At 32.4% G+C, this 9787-nt stretch overlaps 1 long non-coding RNA gene across 1 annotated transcript; it reads left to right on the top strand.

Annotated features, from left to right (window-relative positions):
- Positions 1–4088, top strand: LOC112100350. Its single transcript, XR_002906704.1, has 2 exons — positions 1–443; positions 2496–4088. It is a non-coding gene; the product is annotated as an uncharacterized LOC112100350 (long non-coding RNA).
- The last annotated feature ends 5699 nt before the right edge of the window (positions 4089–9787 follow it).

Here is a 9787-nt window from a genome sequence, read left to right as displayed (position 1 = left end):
AATCTTTGGCCCTTGGATTCTATCAATGGCTTAATTTTTTTCCTACTACTTCATAATCTCCTAACCCTTTTTGACTACTCATTATCGTTAGATTGAAACCCATTTGAGCAAAGGATGAACTCCCCCTTACACATGGTTATCCCTCTTGTTGTACGATTTTCCTTACACAAAATTGAGTTTTTTTTTCTTTTCTTTATCTTATTTCCAGCTTTGCTCTGTCTTCCCTCAAGCTTGAAGCCTTTGTTTCTTTAATATTTGGCATTTGACTTGTTTTGGTTTCTTTAAAGCTACTCTCTAGTGAGTTGTTCTTCCTCTTATTCTTTTCTTGTTATAGGGTTTACTTTGTTTCACAACTGTACGTTATGACGAAACTTATTTGGTGTAAGGGTTCATCATTCATCATCTTGGCATTACAGCTTCTCTTATTGGTGCTTCATAGTGAGGTTTGACCCTCTCTTTCTCTTATTTTTTTTCCCTTTTCTTTCTTTTACATTATCACAACTTTTTTAATAGGTAATTTATTGCTTGATTCTTCACTTTTTTCCCCATTCTTTAAATTTGCTAAAATCTTAGTCAAATCAGATACTTTTCTCTTTTTTTCCCTCATCTTTTTGATTGGCCTTGTTGGTTTTTAGTTTACGAAAACTATGTTCTGTTGCTTTCATTTTTTTTGTTTATGTTGGGCGTTGTGTCGAGAGTGCAACTCGGTTGGCTTGTGATAGTTATGAAGAGAAAGATCAATTATCTTGTCTTTGGAGGATATTGATGAGACAGATGGGGACAATAGTGAATATTCTCGATTTTTAATTTGCCCCTAGGCATAATTATCTCCCCGCACTGAGTGATGATAATGATGAAGGTAAATCCCAAAAGTCTGTGAGGGAGAAAGAGAAATAAACAGAATCCAGAAGTAATTCAAATGATGACTTTCGAGAAAAAAGAGAGAATGCCATGGCTCCTGACTCACAAAAGAGTTTACCTTTTAAGAAACCTACAAAGAAGTGTAAACCTCCCAGGGATGGTCGTAACTTCAAAGGAAACGGTCTTGCCATTTTTTGAAACTTAAGTTTCTCTCTTGACTCAATTGAAAACTCCCTATCATCAGATACTTTCTTTAGAGCATAGCTAAAAAGATTTAGACTTTGTTGTAAGAAATTATTATATTCCCTCTTTGGTTAGGGTCAAGGTACACGAAAGGCCTCTAGACTCTTCTTTTATACTAACCAATTTCATTTTGGCCTAAAATTATCTCTTCAGCCATTTATTATGAAGCTACTTGGTTACTTTGATGCCGCTCTGATACAATTTACCTTTTCTACTTGGAGGAATATTATAGAGTGTTTTGTGTATTGAAGGGAGCTATTTGAGCAAGAGTTTGCCTTAGATAACACTAAGGGACTCTATCAACTCAAGAATGCATTCTTCTAACTCAGTATATCTCTCTCAACTCAGTATATCTCTCTCCCTGGGCAGTGGATAACAATCTAGTTCCTCTTATTCTTACTTTGAAGAAATGTTTCAGGTATGAGTGGTTCATAATAGAAGATGGTTAGGGCTCTACTATAGAGCATAAAGGTAAAGTGAGTTCTGTCAGGACTGGTTTTAACTCTAGAAGTAGGTGTCCTAACTCAGCCATTTCCTTGTTGCTTTAGTTATCTTTTAAACTTAAAAACTGATTTGCGCTACCCTTATTCACTTATCATTGTTATATAGAGTAAAAAAGACAATCCAATGGAGGATATGCAAGATTTTGTAGTCATGCAAAGCAAGACTTGCTGATCTTGAAAAAAAAAATGTACTGAGTGAGGAGAGGCTATTTAATTCTAGACTTATTAAGGATCGTCATTTGTCTGATAAGCACGCCAAATCTTTGATGGATGCTTTAACTATCCTTCTCAATCTTCTATTTATTTTATCTTTTCACTCTTACTCTATCTCTCTCTTTCTTTTTAGTTGATTGTTAATAGTTGTCTCCATACTTTGTAGTCAAGGAACCTCCTTTTGGCTCTAGTGAAAGTAAGCAAAAGGCTCTGGACAAGTATGTTTTTGCTAATCTTATGTCTAACTCAGCTGAGAACAAACCAGCTATCACTTTTCTTAGCAAAGGGGCTATCCCCTCACCCTTAAACAGGATGATAAATCCTAATGTTTTCCAGTGAACGACTTTAAGGGATCTTCTAAGACTCCTTCATCGCCCTCTAAAAAGAAAAAAAATATCCTGAAACCTTCTCCTACACGAGCACCTAAGAAACCATAGATCCAAATCTTGCTTCAAGCAGTAGGTTTTCTCATATTTAAAGGTTTTTTCAGTTTGCATGTGATCATATTATTTCTAACTCTATCATCGTGATGAACAAATAGACTTTGCTAGATGGCATCACCTCAGCCATTATATACTGTCAAGATCTAAGTTTTCTTTAATGGTTTGGTTTTGTTAAGCATAACCTTCTTTATCTTAATATAGAGAGCTAACCTCTTTTTTTTTTTTTTTTCAGCTACCTTTTACTTTACGTTGACCAAGAATTATGACTTGGCCAGGAAGTCCTCTGTTGCTCTCTCAACACACACTAAATATAGGGAGTAAGTAGCTCAACTAGAAAGAAGTGTTAGCATCTAGGAAGCTTTTAGAGAAGATAACCTCTAAGATGGAATCCCAAAGGGAGAAGTTGACAACAAAAAAAGAGTTATACTTAGCTTAGAGATGAGGATTTCTCTAGGGGCTTAGAAGCACAGTGATTAATAAGTTCAGATAGCTATGAATTATGTCATGATTGAGATTTGGAAGGCAAACCTTAGCTTTGAAGCTTCTTATTTTGAGTCGTTTACGGTGAAGAAGAATATCTTAACTCTAATTAGAGAAGAAGACAAAATATAATAATAATAATAATAATAATAATAATAATAATAATAATAATAATAATAATAATAAAGGCACTCATAGAAGTTCTTATAACGTTCCTAATCCAACTGGGGAGCTGATCCTCCCACTCTCTAAAAGTCAACTTGCCATGCTGATGAAGGAATTGACCCTCTGCTTCACTTTATTTCTTTACAATTTATGTCGATATTAATGCTTTCTGATAGTATCCACAACTTTCATATTGCTTTACTTTTAAGTTTTTTGAACGATCCTTTGCACAGGGCTTTATTTGGTATTAGTTTGGTTATGCTATTTTTTGTTTATTTTAATATCTGAACTTTGCAGGCTAACTAAGGACTTTTGCCTAAAATTCAATTTAGAATAAATTGTTTGTGTAAGTAGTAGTGTTTGGCTATTTTGTTAGTAGTGTTTATCGTTTTTCAAGTTTTGAAAACTTTTGGAGTTGTCTTTCTAAGGTAGTTGAGCCAAATTGTATGCAAGTCTTCTGTATACCCATGGAGACTTGCATCTATCTCATCACATTTGCACTTATATATCAAATAAAGAATAGCTAATAATGGGGAAGAGTTCTCTACCCATTCCATAAACACTTGAGAGAGCTCAACTTTCCTCATGGCGCTTTGAATGCATTTCTAGGGTCTTTATCGTACATGCATGTTCACAAATGTGCTTTCAGATAACCAACAAATATGTTCTCATAAAGAGAAATTCTCAATCCATTTAGTCAATATGTACTCAATCAATTTGATAAACAATGTGGGAGCTCAACTTTAGGAGGTGATATCTCACAGTGCAATATTCATCTTTTTGGGTGATGTAAATAAGTGACAATTCAATGTATAAGGTAAATAGCGAAATATGATATTTTAGAAGATGCTCTGCAAGCCAGAGTAGCTAAGCTATTTTAAAGGTTTCCTTAACTCGTTTTGTCGTATATAAGGGAGCATTCGTGAATTCTTACAGCATGTATCGTTTGTTTCCCTCATTTAGGTGTGAATTTATAAGTCCTATTGCCTTGTTTTCATTATTTTTCTTTTGTTCTTTTTGCTTGATTAGCCCGCTCAAAAGCTAACTAGTATATGTACTTTTAGCTATCCATCATAGTGGCTACCTGCTTTGTTCTTTTAGCAGAATGGTTTGTGATCAATTTGGGTGAAGTGTGTGTAAGTAATTCAATTCTAAAAATGAACATTTTGTAGGTTCTCGATGATTTGATTTCATATTTGAGTCTTTAATGGCCTTTACTCCCACTAGAAAGTTGCGATATTTTAAGATTTTGTCTAAAATACTACATTTTCCATTGTTTTTGTTCATTGTCTCAGAGTAAATACACTTTAGTTCTATTTTAAAACTAAACTCTTGATTGGTTCAAGTCAGGTGTTCTAAAAGATCTACTTGCTTAAGTCTCTTGATAATGTTAATCTCTTAACAACTTTACTAACTTAGAATATGAATTTTAAAGCATCAAACTTTAGTGAATCGTCAGTCGAGAATATTCGAGAGAAATTAACTATGAGATAATAAAGAAATCATCAAGCAAAGAGCTAAACTCAATCAATCAAGTAACATTCGCATTTGGCATTCAACCATTCATTCATATCAGAAGAAGATTAAAAATAGCTACGTTCATAAATGAAAACAGAATGCTTCATAGATAATTTTCCGTTTAGCAATGAGAGCTCATGTCATTACATGATATAGCAAGAGTTAACCTAAGTGAAATGAGAACACTTTTGGTTTGTCATAATGACTTTTAACAATTGAAAAGAACAACTAACCATTGGGAGGAACTGGTACGGCACCCACAAGGCCTATACACAATAGTACAAACACATGTTTAAAGAAAATAACAGATAAAAGGAGTAATGAATAGATAAGTATACTGATAATATTTCTTCAGTATAGCTATATTCCATAGGTGCTTGACTATAGTCCCATCCATGTGTAGTGGCTTGTAAGCACATAAACCAGCTACTTTATCCATTTGATAAGAATCTTCCTAGTTGGTCCCAAAAATTCCTTTTGAGGCTACTTTAGTGTTTTGAGTTATCCTTTCTAAGCACTAATAGCTTTTCTTGAAAGCTCGTAGGCAAACCTTTTTGTTGAATAAAAAGAAGCATTGTGTCGATATAGAGCCGCTTTAAGGTCCATCCTTGCTCTTTCTTTGTAGATAAATGTAAGTTAGCAATAACAAATAAGATATTCTCCTCTTTATCGAAATAAGCTATCCTTTGAGAAGTGCTGCATAAATTAGTAAGTGTACTAGTTAACACAAGTAATATAATATCAAATAGAGTATCATCCTATAGAAATTATATATCCTATTAGCTACCGAAATTATTCTAACCCTAATTTATTTGAATAGTGAATAAGTGAATTTTGATTAAAAATTAGATAAACTAAAATATCTAAAAATTAAATATAAATGCAAGCAGTAATAGAAATCACCAAGAAATTAAGATACTAGAACATAAGATTTCATCATAATCAATCCAATTTAATACTCCATCTATGCTATTAAAGATTATTACTCATGTTGACAGTGAATTTCCCTAATCTATTCAATATTTTCTCTCGAGTAATATCAAAAATACCTTCACATATTAACCCATTATATCTCTATGTGAATTTAAATATGTAAAGATTCATTAAACTCTATGGAAATCCTTAGAAAAACTGTATGAATCACGTTGGCACGTTTTTATCTTTTGTTCAATTCATGGCATCCATTACATAGAGCAAAAACATATAAATATCTTCTTGGTCTAATTATGTATTCTCAAATCATTCAAATATTGGTAAGATATTTAAAAGCATTAGGCACAATAATAACACTCAATCATAGAATAATAAACAAAAAACAGCATAGATTTATGGAACTAAGTTTTTATAGTTATGCTACATCATAGCCCTAGCAAAATAAATTAGTTCATAGGAATATTAAGAGAGTTCATAAATTTAATTGGGAACACTCAAGCAAGATTCAATTGGGAACACTCAAGAATTAATCTCAGCTCCTTCTTCCACCTCAAAATTGCTCTGCTGCTTTTATTTTTTTCTTTTCTAATTTCTCTTTCTCTCAACTTCTGCTCTTGTCTATTCTCATCTTGGTTTCAATTGGTGGGCCTTATATAAACTAATTATGTTGGCCGCCTCCTTTAAATCTAATTCCCTTCTAAAGTTGTGCACATGATTGCCATTTAAAGCCATGCCAAAATATTTGCTTCATTAATTAGTCACAATATATGCCAAGCTTGCCACCAAATTAATTATGAAAATAAAACTTTAACTATTATTTTCCTTAATGCTTCCTACTTGATCTTCAACTCTTCCCATTATTCTTTGATTATTTATTTTTTAAACTTTTTTCCCAATATAACCCTACAATGAAAAAATATAAAAATTAAGATAAAATTTAATATAATAAAATATAATTTAACATAAAATTAAGTTAGAGAAATATTAAAATAATATATAAATTATAAGCACATCAAGAGAGAGTCCAATTTCAATGAGGATAATTGGGTCTACCTCGAAGGCAAGAGGGAAAGGTGTTTCTCCTATGACAATATTCTAAATAATTTTATAGGCCCATAAAACACTTGGTAGCTTATCTACCCAAGCTTCTTTTCCTCTTCAAGCTTCTTCTTTAAATGACTTTGATGATTATATAGACAAACTGCTTCACATTATCACTCATTATGGTGCTAAGTGTTGTGCAAATTTTAATGTACTCGCAAGCGCACGAATCTATTGTAGTATAGATCAATGGTGACGAGTGACGATCCCACGAGGAGGTGGATTTTAATTATATGTAGAATTAATTTTGTAAATGGGTGGTTGAAATTATGGTGGAAGTGATTTAAATTATCATAAAATTGGAATTGAGATTCTAAAATTGGAATTGCAATTGCGAGAATAAATTGAAGCGAAATCTATTGAAATGATGTACTTGGGTATCTGGATCCGTATCAACATGCATCATGGGCTAAATAATCTTTATTAATGTCAATTAAATCATGAGGGGGGAATCCACACCTCATGAACCACGCTCTAATCAATATGGTGCTAAGGGCTTATCGTGCCAAATAATAATAATATTGTACTAGAGGGCCGGTGAAACCAATGTGGTACTAGATAAGATTAGTATTATTTATCGACGAGAAGTCAAAACATCCACAAAAACTATAGGGGAAGAGAAAATAAATTTACCAAATAAAGCCTATGACACATGTTGAGACTTCACCTTCAACCCAAGCTTGAAAGAAAATTAGCCACTCATAATTGAACTAGGGGCAAAATGAGAATTTATTAAAATACGAAGAAAATACAAGATGGAGAGGGAATTACAGAAAATGGATCCCAAAAATGGATTCAGAGATATCAAATTAGGGGGGGGAGGCCCCCTTTTTATAGATACATGGAGTAAATTATGGCCATCGGATTAAAAACAGTTTGGACGCTCAGGATTGCGCCACGTCATCAGTCAACAGTCCACGGTTTGACCACGCGGATGAACAGTAACACGGTTTGACCCGGATGAACAGTAACACAGTTTGGTTGAAAATAATCCTGTGTGATGCATGCACCGTACGCGAGATTTTTCGTCCATTGATATGCTGCCACGTCACCATCAACAGTACATAAGAATTTTAGTCCAACAAGATCGTGACACCTCATCAGTCAATGCCACATCATCGGTCAATGCCACGTCATTGATCCGTCTATGTGAACAGTGCTGTGAACAGTAACGTATACAGTACAGTATACGTGAATAGTACCGTACATGTGAATAGTGCCATTTTTCCTTTTATGCTCCTCCTAAGGTTTTCGACCGTCCTGAGTTCAAAAGTGATGTCCGTTTTGTTGTCTGATCTCTCCTTTATTGTGAAATGACTATAATGCCCATAAAATACATAAATTACTTAATTAAAATAAAACACACGTAATTAAATCACAAGAATGTTAAAAACATAAAAGTAAGGGTTGTTAGTAAGACTTGAAATGTAAAATGACGGTTTTCTCCTTTATAAATATGCATTTTCTAACACTCAACACACCCCTCAACCAGCTTATTGCTAGTCCCTAGTAAATAAAGCGAAAATAAAATTCAAATTTAAAATGATTTTTTTTTGAAACACTCGTATTTATTCAATCAGATGAATGATAGCAATCAAATAAAAGTATAATCATTATCTCCAGTCTAAAGAAATATCACACCCATATTAACCATTCACATGAATCAGCCTAGTAGACTTTGTTATAGTTACTTTCAAGATTAACATGTCAAACCCCAAAATCTCACTGGAAGTAATGACACTCTCACAAATAAATTAAACCCAATAAAAATAGTCACTCCAATGAATGGTAATTGAGAGAGAAAATAATAAAGAAGTGATATCACATGCTCTCACCAAGATGAAATAAATATGCCCTTAGCTTAGAAATAATACGATCTCAAGTAAAAAAAAAATGCTAGTCAACCCAATTTATTTATTTTTTTTCTTTTATTTATTTATTTATTTTTATTATGCACCACTACATCTTTTTAGCCCATATAACTAGCTTCTACTTCAAATTATAGTTCCCTAAAATCAGGAAGGACTTTTATTAGGATGTAACGTAGGCTAGGGACATGGTTAACAAAGAAGGGAAATAAGGAAAACAAAGTATATATTTGAGAAAAATGCAGAGTATTTTTTTTTTTTTGGGAGTTGCAAGGTGGATTTCACCTATTATTGTTATTTTTATTCTTTTGAAACAACAATTTTTTTTTCTTTTTTTTTTAGCAACAACAAATTTTTTTTTTAACTAGGCATAACTTCACTGTACAAAATGTTCATTTACATTTTTCTCAAACATAAATAGGTGATGGAACTTATAAGACATCAGGTAATACTCCAAATCGGAGTGGGTCAAGATGATAAGTTGACAAAGAAAAGATTTTTTTATTTTTTATTTTTTTTAAGGCTCAAAGGGGATAACTATGGATATTTAATAAAAGGGATGGCTAGAAAGGCTCAAACGGATCAAAGATGGCCTTTCCATCGTCTTTTATGGCTCTAAATAATCATTCATATCTACTAGTTAGATGGGCCTCCCAATGTAGCAACACATTTTTTTTTTCTTTTTTTTTTTTAATTTTACCATTTTTTTTAAAGGTTAACTCAAAAGAAATCTAGAGATCAAGTATAAAATAATAAACTGCTAAGCTGTATAGAGAATGGGTAAAAGGGTTACTCTCCAAGAAAATGATAGGTTCAACAACTCACTTGGTATTTATTTATGACATGTTCATTCCTTCAAACAACTCACATTTGTCTCCGACATCAACATGTAGAGTAGCAAACATAACGTAACATCACTTAAGACCAAAGATAATACAAATACTAAAATTTAAAATTAATCATGTCATCCAATGTTAAAACAAATCACACAAATTTTTTTTTTTAAACAACATTCTACCCCCCAACCTGTTCTAAACATGAAAGGAAAATATACATGCAGAAATGTGAAAATGATGCATAAAAACTAATTAAAAAAGTTACACGTAGAATGATAGAAAACGAAAATGGTTTTTCTTTTTAAGAAGATGCGTTTCTAGAGGCACTACACTCCATATTCAGCCATCTTCGACTCACAAGTTGGAAAATGTATATTTATAGAGGAGAAATTAAAAAGAAGAAAAATAAACATAAAACATAATAAAGAAAAAGAAAATATCTGAATTTTTTTTTAGTTTTTTAATTTTTTTTAAACGATGAAGATGTGTTTCTAAAGTTACTACCCTCCATATTCAGCCATCTTCAATACAAAAAGTTAGCAATAGTTAGTTTCTACAACAAAAAATTAGTAAAAATTTAACCAAAATTTCACAATTGTCGACTATTCCTTCCCCCCAACCAG

The sequence above is a fragment of the Citrus clementina genome, unplaced genomic scaffold, assembly GCF_000493195.1.
Source record: "Citrus clementina cultivar Clemenules unplaced genomic scaffold, Citrus_clementina_v1.0 scaffold_3, whole genome shotgun sequence".
Taxonomy (NCBI): Eukaryota; Viridiplantae; Streptophyta; class Magnoliopsida; order Sapindales; family Rutaceae; genus Citrus; species Citrus x clementina.
The sequence above is the reverse complement of the archived record's forward strand: the minus strand, read 5'-3'. Positions and strand labels throughout refer to the sequence as shown.